The sequence below is a fragment of the Musca autumnalis genome, unplaced genomic scaffold (assembly GCF_047663935.1).
Source record: "Musca autumnalis isolate F117 unplaced genomic scaffold, ASM4766393v1 scaffold_3, whole genome shotgun sequence".
Taxonomy (NCBI): Eukaryota; Metazoa; Arthropoda; class Insecta; order Diptera; family Muscidae; genus Musca; species Musca autumnalis.
Window position 1 is genome coordinate 258,983,376 of NW_027411866.1, and position 25,170 is coordinate 259,008,545.

The 25,170-nt window shown below is 35.5% G+C and overlaps 1 protein-coding gene across 14 annotated transcripts in view; it reads right to left on the reverse strand.

The window, feature by feature from the left end:
• Positions 1-25,170, reverse strand: part of LOC141399446 (smoothelin-like protein 2) — a 130,466-nt gene that overhangs the window by 88,005 nt on the left and 17,291 nt on the right. For 4 of the 14 annotated variants that reach the window (XM_073978193.1, XM_073978186.1, XM_073978190.1 and 1 more), the window contains exon 1: positions 705-1,528. The exons of the other annotated variants lie outside the window; for them this stretch is intronic. The gene's annotated coding sequence lies outside the window, so the exon portion shown is untranslated. Of the gene's footprint in view, positions 1-704; positions 1,529-25,170 lie in introns of those variants that run through there. 14 annotated transcript variants of the gene reach the window in all.

Consider the following 25,170-nt stretch of genomic DNA (forward strand, 5'->3'; position numbering starts at 1 on the left):
CACAGCTTGACGCCATCAGAACCCACTTAACTATATGATGTTAACTATGTATATGGTTGTATGTAACAATGTATTTGTTACGCTCTCCAAGAATGTTTCCTATAAATATATTTATCTCTGAGTGTACTTTATGTTGTGAGAACACGGGAGTTTGAACCACTAAACAAGTCAGTTCAATTCGAACCTGCTGACGGGCCAGTAAAAACTTGAAACGTTGTAGTTAAATTAGCGTAGAATACCAAGAGTGCTTAAAAGTCTGTCTTGAGCTCGACTGCAACAACAAATGATCTACAAGAATGTATCGAAAATTTGGGAATATTGATGTTCTTTTTACTTTCTACCTCTGCATGTAGTATGTGTCCCCGAAACTGCATATAATATTTTTCAGAATTTGAAATGAAGTCGCCCTGAGAATTAAAATGTTTTTCACTATCCTTAAAGACTCACTTAACTGCAAACATTCCAACTGTCATTTTAATTAATTTTTAATAATTTTGTCTTTTAGATGTTGTCTTTAAAAAAGTTTTTTATTATTTTCAATTTTTTGAAATCGCGAAAAAGTCAAAATTCTAAAATATAAATAAATCATATTTCACACCAAATAAAATAATCTGATCTTTCAATGATTAAATTTGATTTAAAAAACACAGTTATATTTCAAAATTTTCGATTTATAATTTCCGTTCTTTATATTTTTTACTAACCTAAATTCAAGCAACAAACACTTTGTAACGGTCACTCCAATTTGTGTGTATTTTTCGAATTCAGTATTCCTTTTAAACTGATTCGAATTTGGATTTCTTTCTTCTTCTTTCTCTTGTCTGTATCTTTTTTCACAGTTTAGCAGAAGACTCGGCTTCTTTATTTCCAAAATATTAAATCACAGCTTCAAAATGTTAATTTGTTTAAATTAGTTGTTTTTTTTTTTCTTTTCTCGTTCAATTATTTCTTTTAAGCGTTTCGCGTTTAGGTTATTTATTGTTAAGAAGCTTAAGAAAAAGACGTACGTTTCGATCGAGCACCAAAATCACACTGAAATTAGAAAACCCCGCATAAACAGAACTAAATGTCGTTGGTTCGTTGGTGGTGACTCTGACTTTGGATGGCTGGCTGGCTTGCCGATTGCAATACGTCGTTGGCTGGTGTTGGAGCTGATGGAGCGAGCTGTTGTTGTCGCTTCGATAGGAGATGTGACCGTATACGTACGTCGGCGACAACAACAGTGACAGACATATGTACAGACGTACGACAACAACAAATACACAACATCCATCCGATCCGATCGATACAAACATGTTTTCAAAAAAAGGTAGTTTGTTTCGGGTTCTGCTTTTTTCTGTGTGTGCTTTTTGCTGATTGTTATTGTTATTACTTTTTTTCTATTTGTTGTCTTTATTTAATTTTTGTTTTATTGCCATTTTCATTCTCGCCATTCAGAGTTAGCCCACAACACTTGTTTTTATTAGTTTATTAAAATTGAGAGATTGAAAACAAAAAAAAAAACAACAGTGGAATACAATTTTGCAAATGTCATTGTTGTTGTTATTGTTTTGTTTATTTGTTTGTTTAGTTGTGTCATTGTATTGAAATCACCTAAAAGTCTCTCAAATATCAATTCGCCTGTATTAGACGAGTGCACAATGGGGGGAATATGCTAGAAATTAAATTGATTAGACGACGACCCCCCATAAATGATAACATTCTTGCGATGTTAGGACATGTTGCTAATTTTGTTTTTGTATTTTTAATTAGAGATAAGATTTCAATTTTCTGTGTGTAAAAGTCATTAGACTATCGATCTGTACTCTGGCGTAAAAATGGCTAACAAAGAATTGCTCGACTCACAGTCATAGGGGTTACCTGAAGGAGTGAAGCTAAATTTTGGAGTCGTTATTTCGATAGTCATCGTGCCAACATGTCATTTTAATTGGTGGCCGTAGAATTTCCTAGAGCTTTTGGTCGTCATGTCAGGAAGTCGTTATGTCCCCGAAAAAAATTATATATGTATCCCAGCAAAATGTTCGATGCCAGAGATGCCATTCAACCATGGGTGCAAGTGATCTCGCATGTCATCTTTTTAGCATCTTCATCAATAAATTTTATATGAGCGTGGACCCCAAAAGATGCTATTCATTTTTGGATCCAAAGCATGTTATTTACACCAACGCTTTGACATGTCATTTTCACCAATGTTGTGACATGTCATTTCAACCAATACTTTGGCATGTCATTTTCACCAACCTTTTGCAATGACATTATCATTACGACGAGAGTTTTAACAACGTTGGTTGTGATTCCGAGTCTCCGACAACATCAAACATATTGTAAATCATTAATCTTATATATTTAGAAAAATGTGTATAAATAAAAACACAAAAATCATCTCTATTGGATCGATGGAATGAGTTCAAATGCTGATGAAAGGATCGGATCATTCACGACTTCCTTTGCATGGGTTTAAATGCTGATGAAAAGATGGGATCTTTCACGACTTCGTTTGAACCAATGCAAAAGATGCCATGAAACCACGTCATCGAACCTTGGAACCCCTTCCTTCAAATTTTGCTGGGATGTAGTTGTAATCATACCACCCATAGACCACCTTAGATGACAATTTCAAAGCAATCCTCGAACAAGTCTTGAACTGTACATAAGAGAAAATTTTGTGAGGGAGGTATCGGAAGGAATCATCCCATATAGTCCATCCTCGAACTTGATTTAAATTACGATGGATCAACATCAGTCGCTCCTTCAGACAGTTATCGTCTCCCCCAGTCACTATAATTGGTCATTGCATGAAGTTTTCGAGCTTTTGCACTATTATGCCAGGAAGCAGACATTAATAATATCGCTGTAATTGTGTACCTTCGGTATAAAATTTCAAAACCAACCTCGAACAGCATTTAAACTGCTGTTAAGCTAAAATTGTAAACTATTACGAGGGATTTACACTAAGGTGTTATCCGATATAGAACTTTTTGGAACTTAATGTACGTTTGGAAGAAAATGTTACACTGTGCAATGCCTCCGCCAAATTGAATCCTCAATTCGTAAGTTATTGTTTTCATCATCAGCCAATTGCACCGAGTACCAACAGGGGTTTTAAAGCTTTGGACCATTATCTCAGGAAGTACAAGCTTATCACTGTAAAAAGCACACTGCATTTGAAAAATCAAAGTTCGATGGCAAAGCTTATATCGAATTCAAATTCGTTCGAATTACTACCAAACTCCAGTTGTTGTAGGAAATATTTGTTTTAAGGAAAATAAAAAACAATTCAAATATTTTTCAAAAACAGAAGTTTGGTATCAGTTCGAAGGAATTGGTATTCGAATCGTCTTAGTGAAACAGGCCATTAGTCTATTAATTACAATAACTTCGGTATAAGTAAAAGTTTCCCAAGCTTTGCCAGGGCCGATATGTCTGATGAATTGCATAAATAATAAGAAAACCGGTCACATAATTTGGTGGTTGTGTGGTTCGAATCTTCGGCTTACATTTTTCACTTGCAAAAAATCGTCGATAATTAAGCTCAACTCCAACGAGAAAATGAATAAAAAATATCAATATTTGTATAATCTCGTTAGCCTAAAGGGTGAGGTTATAGTAAAAAAAATAAATTCTCCAATATCAGCCTTCTCTGCAACCATGTACAAATAAACAACAACATTTTTTAGGGGTGCTTAGAATGGACCGATGTCCGTCCTGACCATGACATTATTAACATTGTTGTATGTAATTGAAAAGGAACAACAACGAATGCGGCAAAAAACGTGGTTCTTAGTAGCAACAGATTTGAACACCTCCGGCCACGTGGCTATTACTAGATCATAGCGCAATAAATAAATGGTCGCGTTGTGATAGATGGAAGGCACAGATAAAGTATACTGGACCTACAAACCGATTCGAGGAGCAAACACCAATTAAAAAGCGAAACATATCAGCGCAATGTCAAAACATTCTTCACTCCATACAAACAGGGAAAAATCTTACTTGAGTACTGGAGGACTCCATAGTACGACCAAGTGGGTCCTGCTGCTACCATAGCAGTGCTAACAAGTGAAAATGTCGGTAAGTTCGGACGAGTCGAACTTTTTATACCATCAACAATAAATTATGTATATATTGGAACCAGGTTAAGCCATTTCGGTTGACTCATGTGGCTAAAACCTCAAAAATACAGGAAATCGGACGGTGCCGTTATACAGAGGCTATACTATAACGCTCCAACGGAGACAAAATAATGTGTCAGAATAATGTGGCTAAAACCTTCAAAATGTCGAAAATCGGGAGATATCATTCTAAGGTGGATACACAAAACATGGGCCCACGTTGACAATTTTTGGGGGAGAAGTTTTGTGATCTTTATGAACCTTAAGTGTCAAATAGCAGGTAGTTTCTTAAAAGTGTAGCCGAAATTCTCAAAATACATAAAAAATCAAATTACAGCTGGTTTGGACAAAATAATGCAGCTAAAATCCTTGGGCCGATATAGCCCATTTTCAATCTTAACCAGCCTTATGGAAAAAATACACTCGGGTGCCAAAATATACAGTGACGGCCAAAACTAAAGCACCCCCTCAATACATTTTTATACCCTACACCACTATGTGGGGAGGGTATTATAAGTTGGTTTTGGCCAAAAAGTTTGTAACGCATCGAAATAATGGTCGTAGACCCATACTTATATACACCAAAATGAATGTCTCGACGAGCTGAGTCGATCTGGCTATGTGTGTCCGTCCGTCAGTCCGTCCGTCCGTCCGTCTGTCCGTCTGTCCGTCTGTCCATCTAAACCTTGTAATCACGCTACAGGGCGTAATTTTGATCGGATCGTCACGAAATTTTGGATGTTGATGGTTGTCCCGGAGGGGAAGAAGCCTATTGATTTTGGTGATGGTCGGATAATATTTAGGGGTCGGAAAGGGCAAAAAACTTAGGTGGATAAAAAGACAACGTTTTTTTCCAAAGCGAATATCTCAGCTTCTATATGAGGTATATCAAAAGCAAAACCTGACAATGAAAGCAGAAAATATCACCTTTCTAATGATGTAAAGTAGGTGCTCGTAGGTGATCAAACTACGAAGATATCACAATAGAAGCAAATAAAACCCCAATTTTAATTTTTGCGATTTTAATTATATTGACGAATATCACAGCTTTGGTTGAACATTTTCCAAAAGCAAAGCCTGACTATGAAAATAAAAGATCCCGTCTTTACAATGATGCAAACTAGGTCGGCGTAGGTAACCAAATAACGGAGATATCGCAATAGTCGGTAATGCATCCCATTTTTCTATTTTTTTGGAAATCACGCTACAGGTCGCAATTTTGATCGGATCGTCACGAAAATTTGAGGGTTAATGGGGGTCTCACAGATGAAGAAGCATATTGATTTTGGTGATGATCGGATAATATTTAGGGGTCGGAATGGGCAAACACTTATTTGGAGAAAAGTCAACATTTTATTTCAAAGCCAATATCTCTGTTTCTTTAAGAGGTATATCAAAAGCAAAACCTGGCCAGGAAAGTAGAAAATATCACCTTTGCAACGATGTAAAGTAGGTTGTCGTAGGTGGTCAAATAGCAGAGATATGGCAATAGTCGATAATGCATCCCATTTTCCGATTTTTTTGTAATAACAACACAGGTTGCAATTTTGATCGGGTCGTCACGAAATTTTAGGGGTTAATGGGGGTCCCACAGAGGAAGTAGCTTACTGATTTTAATGATGGTCGGATAATATTTAGGGGTCGGAATGGGCAAAAACTTATTTGGAGAAAAGGTCTACGTTTTATTTCAAAGCCAATATCTCTGTTTCTTTAAGAGGTATATCAAAAACAAAACCTGGCAAGGAAAGTAGAAAATATCACCTTTACAAGGATGTAAAGTAGGTTGTCGTAGCTGCTCAAACAACAGAGATATCGCAATAGTCGGTAATGCATCCCATTTTCCGATTTGTTCGTAATCACGCTACAGGTCGCAATTTTGATCGGATCGTCACGAATTTTTTGGAGTTGATGCGGGTCCCACAGAGGAAGAAGCCTATTGATTTTGGTGATAGTCGGATAATATTTAGGGGTCGGAATGGGGAAAAACTCATTTGGAGACAAATTCAAAGTTTTATTCTTTGTGAATATATTGGCTTCTAGTAGGGGCATTCCAACGGCAAAACCTGTCAATGGAAGAAGAAAATATTACCTTTGCATTGGTGTAAAGCAGGTTGGCGAAGGTGGTCAAACAAGGGAGATACCACAATAGTCGGTAATGCATCCAATTCTTCTATTTTTTGCAATCAAGCTACAGGTCGTATTTTTGATCGGATGGTCACGAAAGTTTGGTTGCTTATGGGGGTCCCAGAGAGAAAGAGGCATATTTTTTGGTGGTAGTCGGATTATATTCCCTAAAAGAAATGTTTACCAGTGAAAAGCTTATGCACAGGGGTAGTGGTGTAGGGTATCACATGGTCGGCCCCGTCCCGACCATACTTTGCTCACTTGTTTTAAATGATAATTTTTTTAAGAAAAAAAGGTTATAAATTTGTTTTTTATTTTACTTTTTATCTATTTATATCTTTATTATTAAAAATTAAAAAAAACACACACACAAACTTAAGGAATTCTGAATTTAATAAAAAAAAATTACGATTCAAACAACATTTCAAGCCGCAAATATAAGTCGACAAAACTAAAGCATCCCCAATTTAAGGAACAAAAAAAACTATTTCAAATCAATATTTCGTTGCGTATCCTTTATTCTGGATAACACACGCATACCTTCAATGCATTATCAGGCGATATTACTTCACGGGCTACTTTTGCGGCTTCAAATAAATTTTCTTTGGTTTTGCAATTTTTTGGTTGATTTTTGAGTTAACGATCTCCCGCAAGTCCCAATCGAAAGCTAAGATCAGGGGATTGGGCAGGCTAATGGAGAACTCCTGTCAAATTGTTTTGGAATAACTCCTTAACCACATTCGTTATCTTTCTGGAATGTCATATCTTCTTTAGAGTTGGGTAATATAGTAGTGAGTAACATCATGAAATATAACGTGTGATATTAGTCCGGTCAAAATAGACATTGAAATAGCAAAAATTCCCACAGGGCTGAATTTTGGTGGAGAGCTAGGGTTTGCCATTAGAAGCAACGTCCTTAAAGTCCCCATCGATCCCATGTGTGCAAAAAAAGTTATTCGGGGTCAAAGGTCAAATTTTAATGGTTTTTAGGTTCTCGGATTTATTTTTTGAAAACGGTTGATCTAATCAAAAAGTAACTAAAGTAAATATTGTAGACAGAAAAATTATCTACAAGTTTTATCTTCGTAACTTTTTCCTAGAAGGAACCATTCTTGAGGTATAGCTGTTCTAAAAAACACGTGATTTTTATGCACTTATAAGGGAAATATGCACATATTCAGACGAACCGGCTAAAATAAGCGAAGTAATCGGGTCTGTCCCCCAAAAAAATATATATTTTCTTGAAGAGCGAAATTGTAGCTATCTTCTAAAAAAAATTCCAACAAAATCGGAGCAAGTTTAATACAGTTATTCAATGTTAGAGTCATTTTATGCAAAAATAGCCCATTTAACCCACATGTATAATCGAAAGCCCAACGGGAACGACCCCAACGAAAACTCTCCGATTTTTTTCAAGTTTTGTCAGAAGGTAGGGTTTGTTGCGCTGATTACGGAAATGTATAATTTTTAACGGTTGCGGATCCGGTTCGCCGGTTATTCGACCCGAAAGGCCAAATTTAAAAACCGGGTTAGATACGGTTCTACTGAACCGGTTACTGCAAAGTGGATATCGTTTGAAAGCTTATGAAAGTATCTAACACATAGTGTCATTACTTTAACCGGTTCGCCCCATAATGTAATTACGCGGCTAATTTTTTATTTGACCTTTAGATCGCGATATCTTGAAAATGGTAAGTCTTTTTTAAAAATCATAAAGACCACTCTTGTAGACAATTATTGAATCTACAACTTTTACTTTAGCCAGCTTTTGCTAAGTTTTACCGTTTTTGAGAAAAATTAAAAAAAGTGAATAATGCCTCCAAAAATGACCTTTGACCCCGAATAACTTGTTTTGCACACATGGGATCGATGGGGACTTTTAGGACGTTGCTTCTAATGGCCAACCCTAGCTCTCCACCAAAATTCAGCTTTGTGGGAATTTTTGCTATTTCCCCCTTATACGCATGTCTATTTTGACCGGACTATATTAAGTATACGCAGTTTGTTCAAAGAAAAAATGTGGGCCATTGGAACTGCAAAGTGAACGAGATAGTTCCATATATTTCCTTTGGTACAACTCTATTCTTCAGCATAAGGCAACATCACATTTTTTATTACGTTATGATACTTTAAACGATACATAATTCCATTAATTTTATAAATTCGTCCAATCCCTTTCCCCGAAAAAAAATCCCATACCATTATGTTCAGCCTCCATGTTTTATAGCGCCTTTGCAATATTTAGGATTTAACCGTTGCCTATTTGGTCCATGCATTTTGCCATCTGAGTCCTTTAAGTTAAACTTAGATTCATCAGAAAACAGCACAGTCCTCAATACAGTTCAGATGGGTCATGGCGATTTCAAGTCTGGCGTTTAAATTTGTTGTAGATATGAATGGTTTTTACTGGTCGTCGGCAAAATAAGCCGGCCTCTAACGCTCTTCTGTAAATCGTTCTTTTGCTAACTGTTATACCCTCCACCATATTATGGAGGGTATAATTAAATTTGTCATTCCGTTTGTAACACATCGAAATATTCATCGGAGACCTATAAAGTATATATATTCTTGATCAGGGTAAAATTCTAAGTCGATCTAACCATGTCCGTCCGTCTGTCTGTCTGTCTGTTGAAATCAAGATACAACTCACAATTTTTATGATAGAGCTTTGTAATGTGGTATAGAAGTTTCTATTACTCCTAGGATGTTTGGTATTGCAAATGGGCTACATCGGTCCACGTTTTGATATAGCCCCCATAGAACGATACCACCCGATTTTCGGTATTTTGAAGGTTTTAGCTTTATTATCACACCGAAGTGCCTGAAATTTGGTACATAGTCTTCTTTGGGGGTATAAAACTTTCCTCCAGAATTTTGTCGGTATCGATCTACGCCTTCATATAGCCCCCATAGAACGGTACCTCCCGATTTTCGGTATTTTGAAGGTTGTGGCCTAAATATAATTCCGAAATGGCTGAAATTTGGTATGTAGACTTCGTTGGGGGTACTCAAACTTCCTCTTTAAACTGTTCGGTAAAGGTCCACGCCTTCATATAGCCCCCATGGAAAGGTACCTCCCGATTTTCGGTATTTTGAAGGTTGTGGCTGCAATATTCCACTAAAACGACTGCAATTTGGTATTTAGTCTTCGTTGGTGACATAAAACAGTTAACCAGAAATTTGTCTCTACAGGTCCACGCCGTCATATTGCCCCCATTTCCGACTTAAATTCTTCAGTATATGTCCACGTTTCGATATAGCCCCCACCAAAATGACTGAAATTCGTTATTTAGTCTTCCAAGGGGTTATAAAATATTCCAGAAGAGTATTATCAGTATAAGTCTATGTCTTCCTTTATCCTTATAGAAGCGTACTTCTTGATTTTCGGTATTCTTATACCCTCAGCATTTATGCTAAAGAGGGTATATACACTTTCATACGGCCAAAATGTGCCTCATCGAAATAGTGGTTTAAGATACTTGGTGTTTGGACAAAATGTGTTTCAGACAATTTGGAGTCGATTTAGCAATGTCCGTCCGTCTGTCTGTCTGGCTGGTGCGCACGATAACTCTCGAACGGATGAACCGATTTGGTCCAAAATTTGGCCTTCGTCATATTTTGTCCAAACTTAGTTTAACTTCAAAAATGGCCCATATGTGTCCAAGTGCAGCTTATGGTCTGTTCAGAAATCCTTTGGAAATTTATACCGATGGTGTTCTTTGTGGTCCATTTTACATCCACATTATATTTTCCGTGGACAATTCCATGCTTCCTGATGAAGTAATTACAGCTTAAAGTACTCAAAATATTCAATTTTCACAAGGTCCGTCGTATGTCATATTGCAAAAGCTTTTTGTATCGAGCGTACAACATCTCCTTAATATATTAGTGTCGAATAACCCACAAAAAATATTTGTTTGTATCCGAGAATAACCAAATTCTGGGTAAAATTCGTAAAAATTGATTTTGAGCTATATCTCAAGAAAAAGAGCTGATGGAGAAAAACCGAGACCGGATTTGAAAATAACTTGCCGATTTCAGTTAGAAACGAAAACAAAATCGGTTAAAACAAAAGTCGTGTTGACCAGTGTAATTTATGAATTGAAATGTAGCAAAAAATAAAGAAATTAATAACCATTCCGCTTCACTCAGAAATATATACTTTATGGAGTCAAATGGTTATTTTGATGAGTTACATACAGAACATACAGAAAAATAAACCTAATGTGCCCTCCATACTATGTTAGAGGGAATAATAAACGGAGTCAATCTGATTGTTGTAGGGACATGTAAGGTAATCCGGTAATAGATATAGATAGCATGCTAGGGATGTGGAAATAATCACAGTAGCAGGGATAATCCCACAGGCCGAATTCTAGAAGATGGTATTGTATGTATAACATCCAGACGTCAGAGGTTCGAGGTAGCATTAAGCTAACCAAACCCCGAAAAAGCAACAAAAAAACCGAGATTTTCATGACCAAAATATAACACATTTTCCCCCACTGTAACAACATTTACGATTATGTTCGTAAGCCTATAGCTTAAAATCTCTCTTAAAGAAGAGCAGCTATAATATATTGAATTTCCATTATTAGGAAAAATTTTAAAAATAATCTCTAAGCTATAATATAATCAAAAGATGATGCTCTTAAAATGATTCACTCAGACTCAGTGGCTCACACATGGAAATGTTCCATGTAATTCTGAACAAAAAACACGTCATTATTAAGATATCGGGATATACCATATATGCATACTTGTGTACATATGCATACGAACATACTGAGCGTGTTTGTCTGCTTAACTTTTTTTGTCTGCTTGATTGTTTTGCAAAGTCGCCTACATGAGCTTTTGGGTGAGTTAACTCATCACCACCACCGAGTGTATACGGTGACATGTTTTTCCATTGAATTCTAACTATCGGTCGCCAATAATCGCACAATTTATACAAAATCATACACCCAAACGCTGGAGCTACTAGCAGCAGCACCAGCAACAACAAGCAATTGTTGTTGTCAACAAGACAAGTGATTTAAACAAAGCGACAGACAACACGAACCAGTCGTCTGGAAAAAGCGGGTGTTTGGTGCTTGGTGTCCGTACGACGACATGTCACATAATGCACTTTAGCCCATAATTCATAATCTAAGACTGACTGATAGGATTTACGGTTTAAAGTTGTGACAATCAATGAAAGGCGAAGCAAGCTTCCTGCAATTGTTCAGAGATGTAGGATTTGCAAACAACATACAGACATCTGTAGATACATACACAAATTGATCTAATTTTTGGCAGTAGAATAATTTATTCAATCAACTGTTGTTGCTGATTTTTTGCAATTCTCAATAGCCTAGAAATGTTCAAGCTACAAGAAGGCACACGACAAAGAGCCCACATTAAGACAACTCTCACACAACACAAACTAACAACGTCTCACCGGCAGCAGAAACAACAGCAACAGCTTACAAATCATCCAAAGCCCCAACAACACAGCCGTCATACACATAAACAATTCCCACGCACGCACACAATGACATGTGCCGGTGTTGTCCCAGCTAACAATTTTTTCCGAGGGCTCTGATATCAGATTTTTTCTGAATTTTTTTTAGAAATGTGGCCGATTTCTCTAATATTTTCCTAGAAATTGGACCGATTTTCTATAAGTTTATTTTAAGAATCTCTGCACATTTTCTAAAGAATCTTAAGAATCGTTATTCCGAATTCGTTCCGATTTCTAATGGATTTTCTAAGGGAATTTTTTTTCGGTTGATGTCGAAGAACAAAATGACTGGTCATAAAATTCGCATATACAGTTTTACAATTTTTTTAATATAAATGCAACATATAATAATTCAAGCTAGTGTTGATAGCTTCAACATACTTCTGCACATTGTTCTACTGTCAATCATAAAATCATAACAACAGGCAAAATCATTAGAAAGTTTGAAATTATAATCTTCCATAAATAGTACATTAAAAGAAAATTGTCTCTGAGTGGGGTTTGTTCAGTACAGTACGACACGTGTTGTGTCAATATCAAAGGCGTCAGCGTCAGAATTTTTTCCGAAAATCTGAACTTTTTTCCGAATTTTTCCAGAATTTCCTTCCGAATTCGGACGGATTTTCTTAAGAAAATCTAAATTTTTCATCGAATTTTCCAGAATTTTCTTCCGAATTCGGACCGAATTCTGTCAGAAAATCTAAATGTTTCTCCGAATTTTCCATGAATTTACTTCGGAATACGGACCGAATTCGTCGCGAAACTCTAACATTTTTTAAGAATTTCCTTCGAAAATTCTTTCCGAATTCGGTGACCACGTCCATACAACTTTCGTACCGAATTCGGTACAAATTCGGCATCAGAATCGGATATTTTTTCAGAAATTCTGTCCGAATTCGATACGAATTCGGAAAAAAATGTTAGCTGGGGTATGACATGTCGCATATCACAGCTTGAATGGACATCATGGCCAAAAACTGTGATCTACAATGGCCATAAAAACTAACAGCTTGGTTTGGTTTGCGCTGTTGTTGTTTTTTCTGTGACAGTCTCGTCCAGTCCATAAAAATAAAGAAGTCAGCAAACAGACAGACAGCCTGGCAATCGAATCGACCAACAAATCCAACCATAATCACAAATAAATTGCAGTTGTTTTCACTTGCGAGCGGCTATTCTTCGCATTGAATGACGTCACTTGGCCATTTGGTATGACAGCATCACAGCCAACAAAACACCAGTCGATCGACCGACGAGTAGTAAATCAAGTCGAGCAGTAGTCTCGTCAAAAGATAATGAGTCAAATTATTTATTTAATTTTTTTTTTGTTTTTGTGAGTATTTGTGTCTAATGCAATTTCAAGTCAACAACTTAAAACAGTAGCTTAAATCTTTGATATTCGCTTAGCATTTTTCTGCAGAATAAATTGTTCAGAAACACTTTCGAAATTTTACCCCTTATCCCTGTGCATTGTTTTGCTCGTGTAGAACATAACCGGTTAATCAATCTCAACACGGAGATTTATCTTAGATTCCGTTTTTTTTTGCCAAAAACTATTTATTGTGATGAGATAAACGCTGATTTATTAAAATTTGAAATCGCTTAAGGTGGGGACTTTGTTAAAGGCGATTGCAGGTACGTACCTGCAATAATGACCATTTTGATTGGATTAATTGACATAAATCATTTCAATCAGAAATAATAATTGACAATTTAATTAGCTTGAGGAGATGTTTTTATCTGGTGTGGGATCTAAGCCACTAAGAAATTTGCCAAACGATAAATAAAATAGAGAGATCTAGTTTAATTCTAAATAGGGAAGCTCGAGTTTCACCGTAGACATATGGTGTATAGGACATTTTTGTTCATTACTATCCTAAGAATCGGAAAAACGATGCATACAAATCGCCCCACCCTACTTTGTATGTATATTTACTTTGATACCAAAAAGACAATTTAAAGACGATTCTGCTTCCGTCTATCTAGCCATGTGGCTGGTTGGTACGCACCATAACTCTCGAAGGGAATACCCTATTTGTTAAGAACTTTGTGCACCGTAATATCTCTGCTAAATTTATATACAGTGACGGTCACTGAAAAGGATGCAACCTGAAATAAAAAATGTAAACGTTGATAACTTGGAAACGAAACAAAAACAATTTTGTACGCTGAAAAGTTGTCTTTAAGACGACAAACAAAAATATTCCATTTACAGTACCGTTATGCAATATTTTGGCCGGAAAACAAAAAATGGGTATTTTTGAAGTGAGCATTAAAAATGATGCACCACGATAATCGATCAGTAATTTCCAAATTTCTCGCTTTTTATGCTATTTTAGTAATCAGGGTGGTGGAATAATTGGTTCCCTATCGTTTTCAGTAGTTTTGTCATTGATTCCGATAGAAAAAATTATGTTCCTGGCGTAATTTTGGCATGATTGTAATTAATGTCTTTGTAGGTAATTTGGCTAGAAATTGCTAGTTTTCGTAGTTACTTTCCAACAAATTACAATGAAAAATCATTAAATGATTATTGCTGCAGTTATCTGTTTATTTTGTAAGGAATAAAATGTGAAATTACGGACGTTGCTCTCCGGTAAATAGAGCAGAATTACAAATCTAATTTTACACATGCATCTTCATCTTCTGAACAATTTCGAAGTCAAAACAAGTTCTCTATTAAGACTGGGACTTCCAGACATTAGGATAACAAATTTGAAGTCATATTTTGCCATTCCATTCGGTTGATAAGGCATAACTACAAAAATTGTCGATTAGATTCTCAATAAAAATCATTTACCCTCCACAATCATTGTGGCAGAGCATATTATGGACTGATAAAAATATATTTGAACATAATTCATCTTAAAATACACTTTTTAGTAAGCTTGAGTTAAACCGCCAAAAAGTTGGGTATCTTTTTGAAATAAATGCCCTTCTGAATATTTTGGCACTTTGAACGATCTTTCATAATAACATGGTAGTAATCTGATCGAAGTGTTAAGTATTCATTTGCTGAACACTGCTACTACGGGACGGCTGAATTTTGTGGAGCACGTTTGGAGCGTATTTCGGGTTCAAACTTAAAGTTATTTCCTTTAAAATTCACATTTGTAAGAGAAAAATGTTCTTACTTTCTTATAAAGGTCGAAATCCGCAAAATAGTCCGAGATGATGGGAGAAAGCCATCAAAAATGTTGTTTAATGATAAATCTCTTGAATATCCCTATATCCTTGAAATATCGGTCCGTAAATGGGTCCATAATGGTACATACAGTATCGGCCAAAACTAAAGCATCCCCTCAGTACATTTTTTTTATATGATAATTTCTTTAGGAAAACAAAGTAATCAATTTATTTTTTATGTTTCTTTTTATTTATTTATATCTTTACTATTGGAAAACACAATAATAAGCAATTCAGAATTTGATAAACAAAAGTTAAAATTCAAAAAACATTTTAGGTCGCAAATATAAGCGGACAAAACTAAAGCACCCCCCAATTTGAAGTACAACAAAAACTATTGAAATCAATATTTTGTTGCGTATACTCTATTCTGGATGACACCAACACATCTTTTAGGCATAGAGGATACTGAATTATTAATTATTGCGGGCAAAATAATTGATTTTCGGAAAATTTAGCTCAAATCCTCAAAATACTGAAAATCGGAAGTTACCGCTATATGGGGGCTATACCCAAACGTGAACGCAGGTCCACGTTTTTTTTTTTTTTTTTTTTTTGTAGATATGTTTTGTGACCACTGGGAACGCTAAGTACCAATTTACAGCTAATTTAGTAGGAAAGTGTGGCATAAAAACCCAAAATAAGGAAGATCGGAAGGTACTGATATAAGGGGGCTACACCAAAACATTAGCCGATATTGTTCATATTCATCCAAAAATGATGCTACAGCATCCTCTTGTCAAATACTAAATAGCTTAGGTTTAAAAATTAGCAAAAGAACGATTCACAGAAGAACGGCAGACGCCGGCTTATTCAGTCAGCAAAAAAAAAACCCTTTCATATCGACTAAAAATGAAGGAGCCATACTGGAAGACCCATTTGAACTGGAGTAGAAAAAATAGAGGACTGTGCGGTTTTAATTTGGTACATAGGGTTCCTAGTGGTCACTAAACATACCCACCAAAAATCGTGAACCTGGGTCCACGTTTGGGTATAGCTCCCATATAACGGTAACTTCCCATTTTCAGTATTTTGGGGATTTAAGCTAAATTTTCCGAAAATCAATTATTTCACCTGCAATAATTAATAATTTAGTATCCTCTATGCCTAAAAGATGTGATTGTATCATCCAGAATAGAGGATACGCAACGAAATATTGATTTCAATAGGTTTTGTTGTACCTCAAATTGGGGGGGGGGGGTGCTTTAGTTTTGTCCGCTTATATTTGCGACCTAAAATGTTTTTTGAATTTTAACTTTTGTTTATTAAATTCTTAATTCCTTATTTTTGTGTTTTCCAATAACAAAGATATAAACAAGTAAAAAGAAAAATAAAAAATAAATTTATTACTTTGTTTTCTTAAAAAAATTATCATTTAAAAAAAAATGTACTGAGGGGGTGCTTTAGTTTGGGCCGATACTGTATGTGTGTGAAATATATTATTTTTATCGTAACTGCTAAAAATCAAAAATATAAATTAGACATTTTTAATTGTTAAGGTCTAAAAATCAATAGAACAATTTTGTCAAAATACTTATGCCACGCAGTGAAATTTTATTTCCATTACAAAAAAGCAATCGTACATTTGAATTGATAAAATGTATTTATTATTTTAAGTACTCTAGTAAAAGATTATCCACAATATTTTTTCATATTATTGTAGAAGACTGATCCGGTAAAAAACCAAACACATATTTTTTTCAAACTTGTCAAAATAATTATGCCAGGCACTGTATGTTGAAACTGAGCTATGGCGTATTGTAACTCGCGAACAGTTCTGCTATACCATAACTTTTGAACGCATTTCGGTACAATAAACAGTTTTAGCCCGATTCACCAATGGGTTTTTTAAAATAATAATTTAAGCGGAAGCTGTGGTCGTATTACTTACTTACTTACTTAGTTGGCCCATTACAGAACATTTGTTCCATAGACCGAACTAAGAAAATATCCTCTCTGTTTTTCGCTTGACTTTTTGGAATACCGCGCCTTTCCATTTCTTCATCCGCTTGTTTGCTCCATCAAAGCTTAGGCCTGCCGATTCTGCGTGCACCGCCATGGGGCATGTATTCATACGCCTTTTTAGCAGGTTCATCATCGCTCATTCTCATGATATGGCCTAGCCAACGCAATCGTTGCAACTCGATACGTTTAACTAACTGTGGTCGTATTAATGTAAAAAAATCGTTGAAACAAACGAGTGTTTTGTGTTAATTCCCTATTAGTGGCTTTATAACACAATGTAGAACTTAATGCTCAAAGAAAAAGTTCACGAATACACTTCAGATGTATGATTTTTTAATATATCCACTTTACATACCTCAAACGGATGCTGACATTTTGAACACTGAAAAATGGGGTTTTTGAATTTTTGCTCTAATCGCGACGCGCAGCCTGATCTATCTAAAAGTTTATTATGTGATTGTAGTACTCGCAATTTCGCATTTTTTAATGTATAACTTGGGCGTGTAACCTTCAAAGGATCACGGCAATCTGCGCCCTAAGTCGAAATTTTTGTGCGTAAATGTTCCTAAAAAAACTGTTTTTTAGATTCAAAATTTACGTTCTGAATCCAACAAGCCATTGCGCGTCTAAATCCATCCACTAGATCGGCTGATATGATACCTCTAAAATTTCGAAAATCTGCAAAAAATGTTTTTGAAAATATCGCGTATTTGGACGTGTTTTGGATGTGTCACTCCTACTTAGACAAATAGAGCGAAACGCCTATTTAAAATGTGCGAAAACAGGTATTTAACAAGTAAAAAAGTATCAGTCGGCTTTGGCGACAGATATATACACTCAGCCAATGTGAAGCGAAACTTTCACCTCCGGACAGATCAAATGTATTTAAGGTATCTTCAGAATTTAGTGGCCCTTTTTGGACATTTGAACTTGCCGACAAAAATGTGAATTAGGAATTAACTGCACTAAGACACAAATGTTGAACTTTTGTGGGGGAGGTACCCTTAGGGAGGAGCTAATAAATCTAATAAATCATTCCCCGTAAAAATCCATCTACTAAAACGCGAGTTACAAGAAAGTCCAAAGTAGAAAAATCACATAAAATAGTTTTTGGAAATATCGCGTATTTTATCGCGTTTTCTGTGGTTCGTTTCCACTGCAATAAAACAACTAATACAGCATCTTCGTTTTAGCGGAAACAGAGATTTGTAAACTTCACTGATAAGGGAGCTACATTCATTTTATCCCAAAAAATAGTGTGTGATGCTACATCCACGGTTCTTAATTGATCGCCTTGAAATAGATATATATCGATGTAGACTTTCATGGTGGGCATTGAAATCGAATGCGGACAAAAATTCTATGCACTTTGCGCAAATTAGCGATACTTTATAGGTATTTAAATGCTAAGATGCAGCTGATGCTACATCTTAGCCACCAAATTAAATTTCGAAAACTATATTCAAAGTAAAAGATACGGTTTTGCTGTACATGAAAATCACATGCGGACAAACTGATTTTGATAATTACGCGATTTACACGTATTTTAAAATGCATATAAATAAAAATGGGTTATTTGACCTCTATTTCCATTTCAGAAGCTTTGACATATATCCCCTTCAACCCAATTAGCTTCCCTAATGGGAAAGCTTTAATATGAATGTCAATACAGCAAAATCCGTCAATTTTGTTGGGAGATTTAAGCAAAATGAAGAAAGTATTCCTATAAATTTTTACAATATTTTCTACTACATAATGCATGTGAAAAAATATTTTTTTAAACAAAAAATTATTTTTTTGACCAAAATATGTGTTTATTTTGGCTGTAATATCCAAACTATAACACCAATCTGTATGATTGTAGTCTCATTTGATTTGCCGTGAAGTTTGTATCCACAAGAATTTTTTATGTAATTTTATGACCACTAAATGGGCCTTAATTTTGAAAAAAGTCGACTTTTATTCAATAATTTATCAATTTTATGTACATTCCGCGAATTCTGTGTAACATTTTGCAGGTATTATGCAATCTACTCGCTGAAGTCACTTCGAGAGAACTTTTTGTAACAATTGTGCTCATTAAAATAATTAGCGTTTTTATAATATTTTCTTTCTTAAAAAGCGAAATAAAAGCGCTATAACTTTTGTCCGCAACAACCAAAAATGGGCTCGCGACCAGATTTGTACTGGGAATTTTTTTCTTAACCTACATATCAAAAATCGTTGATGTAGCGCGAAAAAAATTTATCCTTTTTTTCTGAAATGGAATATGAAATAATTGACAATATTCGGGTATAAAAAGGTCGCGAATCCGGAGATATAATAGATTTTTTCTAAAAACTGAGTGCGATGCTACATCCACGGTTCTTGATGAATCGCACTGAAATGGCATAGAATGATGTTATTTTTAATTGTGATCATTGAAATCGTTGAGACTTTTCATAAGTATTTTTCCATCATCGCAAAGGGTAACAATTTTGTATTTTATTAAAATAGGATGTAGCAGCCTATTATATTAACCCGCGATTTTTTTAGAATTTTTTCTAATTATTAAAATTAAAACGCCTACAAAAACAATTCTACATATGTACCAAAAATCATTGATGTAGTATCAAAATTTTTTTGAAATGGTAAAGACTATTTTAGGAATTGTTCACATTTTATTTTCATTGAAGACTTTTTTTACTGTTTGAAATTTAAAACTTCTAACTTTATCCCTTTGACAAATACGAAAGCCGGCTACAAGTACACATTTTAGTTTAGTCCCAATTTGCATTAGGCGAGTTTACTTGCGGCAATTGTCAGTTTGAGGGAGAGAGAGATGAGGCATATGGTAACCCTTTGCCTCTCAGCCCCCTCTCTCACCTACAAACTGACAATTGCCGCAAGTAAACTCGCCTAATGTAAATTGGGACTTATATTCTTTAGAACCAGTTTAAAATTTCAATGTAATTCCTGATCATCTTAAATTGCTTATTTATTTTAATTTTCTGTTTTACATATAATTCTTCACATGGCATACAATATTGGATGGATGGGCTTATCTTTATTGTTACAATAATATCAATGGAGAATTTGGTCCCAAAAATCTTTAATTTGCTTCAACTTGATTTTTGTTGCATTTTTTAATCTCAACCTTTTAACATATTCAAATTTTAATTTGTTAATTTTATAAAAATGAAAATACATTAATTTGCATCAAGGAGACAGAAATTAATTAATCTAATAATATCCATTAGCAGCACTCCTTAAATCATCTCATCATCAGAACTCATTTCTACAATGATTTGTTTTCTGCATGCAAACGATACGTAATACGGTTTCGGACGTGATTGTATTATGTCATATTCGCTTAATTTAATAAATTTTAATTTAAAGACAAAAAAATCAACAAAATAAACAAATTAATTTAATTGTGGCGTGAAGAATTTTACTCAAAAATTTATTCACATATTAACTAAAATCACATTCAGTAAAATTACGCGAAATAAATTAAATTCAAAATTATTGAAAAGCTGAAAAATGTATCCTTTTTATGCGCTAGCATGAATATAAAATCCGGTGTTACAATATGGCAGACCGCATTAACATAATGCATTATTTCAATATGTAATTTCTAATTTTTCATTTCGTAAAAACATTACGAATAGGTCTTCCTTTGTCCTGATTAGTCCAGATTGAATAAACTTTGTCTCTAGGAATTACATTTTATTTGTGTGCCTTTTTTCAATTAAGATTCATTTAAGCTTACGATTTGAAGAGTAAACAAAACATATTTCTGAACATATGTTTGTATGTATTCAACCCATTCTCCAAAACTGATAAACCTGAATCCATGACTCATAAATTAAATTGTTAACGGCTTATGAATAATTACGTCATTATTTCTTTAATGTGATGTGACCCAAGAATTTTGAGATTTACTATTTAATCAGCTGATGGGATGGGATGCTATGCCCTCAGCTATTGAGAGTCATAATAAATAATACGTAATTTGTTGACACCACACAGTGACTTCAATTCGACAATTTGTGAAACAGAAGTGAATGAATGAAATAATTATAGACAATAGCTCAGCTCAACATTAAGTGAATACGTCATATGCGGAGGTTGCTTGCTGCTTAATCGATTCTAAGCAATGACTAATTAAGATTGTAATATTTGGAAAATGAACATATTTTGGAACATTCGAAATTCATGCGAACTTCAATCATAATTGGCGAAAAGTATTTTAAAAGCCAAAGAAAGAGTTACAGGCGGCCAAGTCGAATGTTGGATTCTCTATGTCTGAAAATTGAGTATCTTTCGGGGAAAAATGCAATTTTATTTCTAAATTAGTGGAATGACACATGTGTACCTAACTATGCGTCGTGAGAGGGAAGTAGAATACAGGAAACTCGACTCCTTGCTTTAAATTCCATATACAACTGTACTAAAGTACTAAAGCCTTAAGAGTCAACGGGCGAAAAAAGGGAAATAGGTCTGAACGATTAACCTTTGCTGACATGCTTACCTAGCGGGAAAACCCTGACCATATTCCAGACTTCGGGAACGATGTGCGTGGCTAGCGACATGTTGAGAACTTTGGTGAGATAAACGACTCCCGGCTCATTCAGCTGTTTCAGCATCACCACGGAGATTACATCAGGGCCCAACGCTTTGGATGATTTATCGTTCCTGATCGCATTCGCAAGATCATCCATTGTAAATTGTGGTGGTTCATTCTCAGAAGGAAGTGATCTAATGCGACGTTGTACTCTTCTCTTCGCCCTGTTACTCTCGTGGTGCTTGGCAAACGGTCGATAGAAATAACTTGCGCACCTCTCCGGATCACTCAGCGTAACGTTGAGGCCCTATCTACCTTCTTTGCAAGGTACGAGAGCGGTTAAGTAACTGTTACCCACAATTCCGGCTTATTATTATTCCGGCTCCAATGTTGCAACTCTCTAGATGATTTAGCCACTTGTTCCGCATATGCTCATCGGCTCCTGACTCTGGGGTCACTGGAGTTGGCACGGCGAAGCACATCAGGCTCATTTGCTAATCCCGCCGCCTCTGCTTAGGGGTTTCATTTTGGATATTCGACCAGGTATATGACGAGCGACTGCAGCAATGAGATTTATCGGAAGGTCCTTTCCGCTACCCGAACATCAGAAGGGTTGGGCAGATCTCTGAAGCAGTGATTAATTAATGAACTCTCTGAAATTCGGCTTCAGAGGTGATGAAATCGGTCGGTCTGCTGATGGAGATAATTATGAGGAGAGAAACGACGCACAATGTCGCACAATGTCGCGAGTTCATATTAACTGTGGCCAAAAATAGAAGGAGTTGTCGTAGGTGCATAAATTTTGGTACACGTACCTATTATTGACTTACAATCTTCAGGACAATAAATTGGGTTGGTCGGTCCATGTTTTGATATAGCCCCCATAGAACCGTACCTCCCGATTTTCGGTATTTTGAATGTTTTAGACACAATGACCAACCGAAAGTATTCAAATGTTGTGGTTAGTCTTCGGCAGAGGTACTTAACATTCCAACAGAGAATTGTGGGCTTAGGTCCACTTTTTGATATAGCCCCCATAGAACCGTACCTCCCGATTATTACACCGAAATTGCTGAAATTTGGTATTTAGTCTTCGTAGGTGGCATTATACCTTCACCTTGAAATTTGTCTGCATAGGTCCACGCCTTCATATAACCCCCATAGGACGGTACCTCCCGATTTTCGGTATTTTGGAGGTTTTTGCCTGATTATCACACCGAAATGGCTGAAAATTGGTATTAAGTCTCCGTTATATAACCTTCTTCTTATAACCTTCCGCCAGAAATATGTCGGTATAGGTCCTCGTCTTCCTATAGCCCCCATAGAACCGTGCCTCCTCATTTTCGGTATTTTGAGTGTTGTGGCCTCAATATCCACCCGATATGACTGAAATTTGGTGTTTAGTCTTCATATTGTTTGTGAGCATATTAAATATATCAAACTCTTGTCTTTACATATGAGAAATTTCCTTTAAATTTTTTTTACCGATTAGTGGTCAAAAAACGGATAATTTTTTGTAAAAAATCAAATTTTGATTTTCGCTGTTCACAATTTTTTTTTAAAATTAATATTTTTAAAATTCTCTCGTTTTGAAGCAAGATTATTAGGTACGTAATAAGCCCACAAAAATATATGATGATCGGTTCAATCGTTTTCGCGCTATAGCCAACACCGCAAAACGATTTGTTAAAAATGGGGTATCCTCTCAGTGAGGTGGTCGCTGAAAAAGAGAAATGACACATTCGTCTGCAAACCTCTGCAGCTGGGACCTTTATATATTTGAAGTACTCACTTTTTACAACTCATACAGCAAAAAATATCGATATACACTTTTATACAATTTTTTTCCCACTCCACTCAATTTAAAATTTGCTTCAGAAAATTAATAAACTTAGTAATACATGTTTGGGTAAATGTAAACGCCATATGATTAATATTTACATGCAAACAAAAGTGTAGCCAAGTTTATTACATCCCAAGAGAACTTAGGAAAAATTTTTGCAGCGACCGTTACTTTTAAATTTTAAATATTAACGCATAATATAATTTATTAATTTTAGAAAAAAAAACACAAAAATACGTATTAACTAAAATTGTCGGATTTAAATCCTCATATAGTAACAAGTAAGAACAGACTATAGTCGGACGGGGCCGACCATGTGATACCCTATACCACTATCCCTGTGCACTAGCTTTCCGGGCTAGCTTTTGATAAATGATAACTTTTATTTAAATGTATACACAAAAGTTTTGATCAATTTAACCCGCTAAATATTATCCGATCATACCGTTGACTTGCACGCTACTTCTTCATCTCAAACCAAAACTACGTTTAAAATTTCGCGCCGATCGGACTATTATTGCGACCTACAGAGCGGCTACAAAATCGAGCAAAAATTTTGTTTTTGGTCCATTTCATCCCTTTAACATTTCACGATCATCGCCAAAAACTAATCAGTTCTATTCTGGTCCAAACCCGACCTCCATACTAAATTTCGTGACAATCGGTCCATAATTGCGGCCTCTAGCTTGATTACAATTTTTAATGGACGGACAGACGGACGGACGGACGGACGGACACACATCGCTAAATCGCTTTATCTCGTCGAGATATGAAGTTTGGTATACCACATGAGGGGTCTACGACGAATATTTCGCGGCGTTACATGAATTTTTGGGAAAACAAACTTATTATACCCTTTTCCACATTGTGGTATAGGGTATAAAAACTACTTCATCGATTCTATTATTGTTTTCTTTATACAGTCACAAGCTGAGAGTATATCCTTCTTTACTTTTTTTTACTTCTAGCTCTCTCAGTTTTTCTATCTCATCATGGGTAAGTAACAAATAACCGATTATATCCAGGATAAAATTGTTTGTATATTTGATCACAATTATTATATCGAGACCTGAGAGCATTGTTGTTTAATAATTTCAACGGGAAATTATTTGCAGAGACAACATAGTATATACCCATTACTTCAGCTATTACAAACGTTGAGGACAATACAAACATTTAATTACCATCCGCCCCACGCTGTGAGTAGGGTATTAAAATGACATTTTAAATCAAAAGAAATATAGTCATCACTAATTCAAAAGAAATGTCTGCGATAATAAAAAGTTTAGAGAGAAAAGCGATAAACATTCATTTATGAGAGATTCTCCATTTATGGAGATTAATGGCAATCAATGAGCATCGATTTGTTCCATAAATGCCAGAATTCATGCACATCTTTATGTGGAACAATTTAACGGCAGATTGTCTGACGCCCTAATCACAGAGTTTTATTTGTTGTTGCTGCGGGGTTGTCTCGGCTGTGTAGATTCAAAAGCGTGGGCCCGTCTAATGAGTCGCTTAGCTTTAGCTGTCTGGTAAAGTGCCTGAGAATTCCGATAATCATTTTTATGATGAAGATGCTGTTTGGTGCTAACAACGATGGTGATGATGATGATGGTAGTAAAACCCCTTGATGCCTCATCTCAAATCTCAATAGATCGATGGCAAGCAAACTTGTCACATACAACAACATTTGCATGTGTACAAAGACATCTAATGTATGATTGTTTGTTCTTCTATGCATATAGCGATGAAATGAATCAATAGAGATTTATAGGAGGTTAGTTTTTTTCTGCCTGTTTTTTTTCTGTTTCTTGCTGCTCCACTAATTGTTAAACAACCGTAAATTATTCAAGTTCAGGCGACATTCAAATTGAATTTGACGTGTGCGTGA